This window comes from Cryptomeria japonica, unplaced genomic scaffold (assembly GCF_030272615.1).
Source record: "Cryptomeria japonica unplaced genomic scaffold, Sugi_1.0 HiC_scaffold_161, whole genome shotgun sequence".
NCBI classification, from domain to species: Eukaryota; Viridiplantae; Streptophyta; class Pinopsida; order Cupressales; family Cupressaceae; genus Cryptomeria; species Cryptomeria japonica.
The window spans coordinates 157,501-161,108 of NW_026728983.1; positions in this window are offsets into that span (position 1 = coordinate 157,501).

Here is a 3,608-nt window from a genome sequence, read left to right on the forward strand (position 1 = left end):
CGTGCACGAAGTCGGAGCCCGGTTTGCCCCGGGTGCGCACCTCGCGTGCACCTTCGCCGCGGTGGGCACCATGGCGTGCACGAAGTCGGAGCCCGGTTTGCCCCGGGTGCGCACCTCGCGTGCACCTTCGCCGGGGTGGGCACCTTGGTGTGCAGACCTTGGCTGGGTTGCGCGCCCTGGTGGGCACCATGGTGCGCACCAAGGAGCGCTCCGAAGTGTGCTCCAAGATGCGGCCTGCACGAAGTCGGAGCCCGGTTTGCCCCGGGTGTGCACCTCGGGTGGGCACCTTGGTGCGCATGCCTTGCCTGGGCTGCGCACCAGGGCGGGCTCAAGATGGCACCCGCGTTCCTTTTTTTTCACTATCTTTCAAAACGGAAATTTTAAAATCTCATTTTTTTTTGCCTTTTTCTGGAAATTAGTGAAGGCAGCGCATCAAAGGTGCGCACCTCGCTGCCCACCACGGTGCGCAACGCCGGTGGGCACCCGGGAGTGCTTCGAAGTGTGCTCCAAGGTGCTGCGTGCACGTTGTCGGAGCCCGGTTTGCCCCGGGTGCGCACCTCGCGTGCACCTTCGTCGGGGTGGGCACCTTGGCTGGGTTTGCCCCGGCTGCGCTCCGAAGCGGGGTTATTGGAGCGCCGCCTCTTTTTTTGTCGGAGCGTTTGGTGGGGTTTCTCGCATTGGCTCTTCCGAGGCCCGGTTGCCACCCTGGCGCGCACGAAGTCGGAAGTAGGGTTAATTGCCCGGGTGCGCACCTTTGCCAGGGTGGGCACCTTACCTGGGCTGCGCACCAGGGCGGGCTCAAGATGGCACGCGCGTTCCGTTTTTTTCACTATCTTTCAAAACGGAAATTTTAAAATCTCCTTTTTTTTTTGCCTTTTCTGGAAATTAGTGAAGGCAGCGCATCAAAGGTGCGCACCTCGCTGCCCACCTTGGTGTGCTCTGAGGTGCGCACCCGGGAGCGCTACGAAGTGTGCTCCAAGGTGCGGCGTGCACGTTGTCGGAGCCCGGTTTGCCCCGGGTGCGCACCTCGCCTGCACCTTGGCCGGGGTGGGCACCTTGGCTGGGTTTGCCCAGGGTGCGCTCCGAAGCGGGGTTACTGGAGCGCCCCCTCTTTTTTTGTCAGAGCGTTTGGTGGGGTTTCTCGCATTGGCTCTTCCCAGGCCCGGTTGTTGGGTGCGCTCCCACCCTGGCGCGCGCGAAGTTGGAAGTTGGGTTAATTGCCCGGGCGCGCACCTTCGCCAGGGTGGGCACCTTGGTGCGCACACCTTGGCTGGGCTGCGCACCAGGGCGGGCTCAAGATGGCACCAGCATTCCCTTTTTCTCACTATCTTTCAAAACGGAAATTTTAAAATCTCGTTTTTTTTTTGCCTTTTATGGAAATTAGTGAAGGCATCGCATCAAAGGTGCGCACCTCGCTGCCCACCTTGGTGTGCTCCGAGGTGCCCACCACGGTGCGCAACGCCGGTGCGAACCCGGGAGCGCCCCGATGTGTGCTCCAAGGTGCGGCGTGCACGAAGTCGGACCCCGGTTTGCCCCGGGTGCGCACCTCGCGTGCACCTTGGTGCGCACACCTTGGCTGGGTTGCGCGGCCTGGTGGGCACCATGGTGCGCACCAAGGAGCGCTCCGAAGTGTGCTCCAAGGTGCGGCGTGCACGAAGTCGGAGCCCGGTTTGCCCCGGGTACGCACCTCGCGTGCACCTTCGCCGGGGTGGGCACCTCGGCTGGGTTGCGCGCCCTGGTGCGCACCAAGGAGCGCTCCGAAGTGTGCTCCAAGGTGCGGCGTGCACGAAGTCGGAGCCCGGTTTGCCCCGGGTGCGCACCTTCGCCGCGGTGCGCACCATGGCGTGCACGAAGTCGGAGCCCGGTTTGCCCCGGGTGCGCACCTCGCGTGCACCTTCGGCGGGGTTGCGCGCCCTGGTGGGCACCATGGTGCGCACCAAGGAGCGCTCCGAAGTGTGCTCCAAGGTGCGGCGTGCACGAAGTCGGAGCCCGGTTTGCCCCGGGTGCGCACCTCGCGTGCACCTTCGGCGGGGTTGCGCGCCCTGGTGGGCACCATGGTGCGCACCAAGGAGCGCTCCGAAGTGTGCTCCAAGGTGCGGCGTGCACGAAGTCGGAGCCCGGTTTGCCCCGGGTGCGCACCTCGCGTGCACCTTCGCCGCGGTGGGCACCATGGCGTGCACGAAGTCGGAGCCCGGTTTGCCCCGGGTGCGCACCTCGCGTGCACCTTCGCCGGGGTGGGCACCTCGGCTGGGTTGCGCGCCCTGGTGCGCACCAAGGAGCGCTCCGAAGTGTGCTCCAAGGTGCGGCGTGCACGAAGTCGGAGCCCGGTTTGCCCCGGGTGCGCACCTCGCGTGCACCTTCGCCAGGGTGGGCACCTCGGTGCGCACACCTTCTCAATGTTTTCTTGCCTTTTCTGGAAATTGGTGAAGGCAGCGCATCAAAGGTGCGCACCTCGGTGTGCTCCGAGGTGCGAACCCGAGAGCGCTCCGAGGTGCCCACGAAGTCGAAAGTCGGGTTAATTGCATTGTTTTCCCCGGGTGCGCTCCGAGGTGCGCAACATCGGCGCGCACCAAGGAGGGCTCCGAAGTGTGCTCCAAGGTGCGCACGATGGCGTGCACCTCTGGTGCGCACGATTCGGAGCTCGGTTTGACCGGGGTGCGCACACCTTGGCTGGGTTGCGCACCTTTTGTGCGCTCCAAGGTGCGCACGAAGTCGGAGCTCGGTTTGCCCCGGGTGCGCACCTTCGCCAGGGTGCGCACCTTGATGCGCACGCCTTGGCTGGGCTGCGCACCTTGGTGGGCGCCATGGTGCGCACCTTTCGTGCGCTCCAAGGTGCGCACGAAGTCGGAGCTCGGTTTGCCCCGGGTGCGCACCTTGGTGGGCGCCATGGTGCACTCCGAGGTGCCCAAGATTGGTGCGCACCAAGGAGCGCTCCGAAGTGCGCTCCAAGGTGCGCGCGAAGTCGAAAGTTGGGTTAATTGTCCGGTTTGCCTCGGGTGCGCACCTTGCGTGCACCTTCGCCAGGGTGGGCGCCTTGGTGCGCACACCTTGGCTGGGCTGCGCACACCTTGGCACCCGCGTTTCCTTCATTTTAAATTTTTTTTTTTTACAATCTCTCAAGTGGGAAATTCTATAATCTCAACTTTTTTTGCCTTTTCAGGAAACTTTTGAATGGAGCGCATCATTGGTGCGCTCCGAAGTGTGCTCCAAAGCTCTCTCCAGCTGCGTGCACCTGCCCCGGCCGCGCACCCGGCCCCGCCCAGCTTCGCTCACCTGTCCCGGGCGTCTGGTGCGGAACCTTAGAGTAAGAAACATCACCGTGCACCTTGGCCAACGTGCGCGACTCGACCGAGCGCGCACTGGCCGAGGTGCACACCGATTTCACCTGGGTGCGCGCGCAGCACCTCGGGCGCACCGGGGTGCGCGCACAACGCCCGGGTTGCACCGTGGCCTGTGTGCTCGGGGCGCCTCGGGTGCGCGCTCGGTGTCGCCCCCGCGCGCGCGGTAGTGCGGGCAGCGCACCCCGGCCCGGCCCGGCCCCGACGAGAACGCAAACGGGCAAAAGGTTTATTCAAATAGCATTGCGACGCCCGGCGAAAAACTAAAAA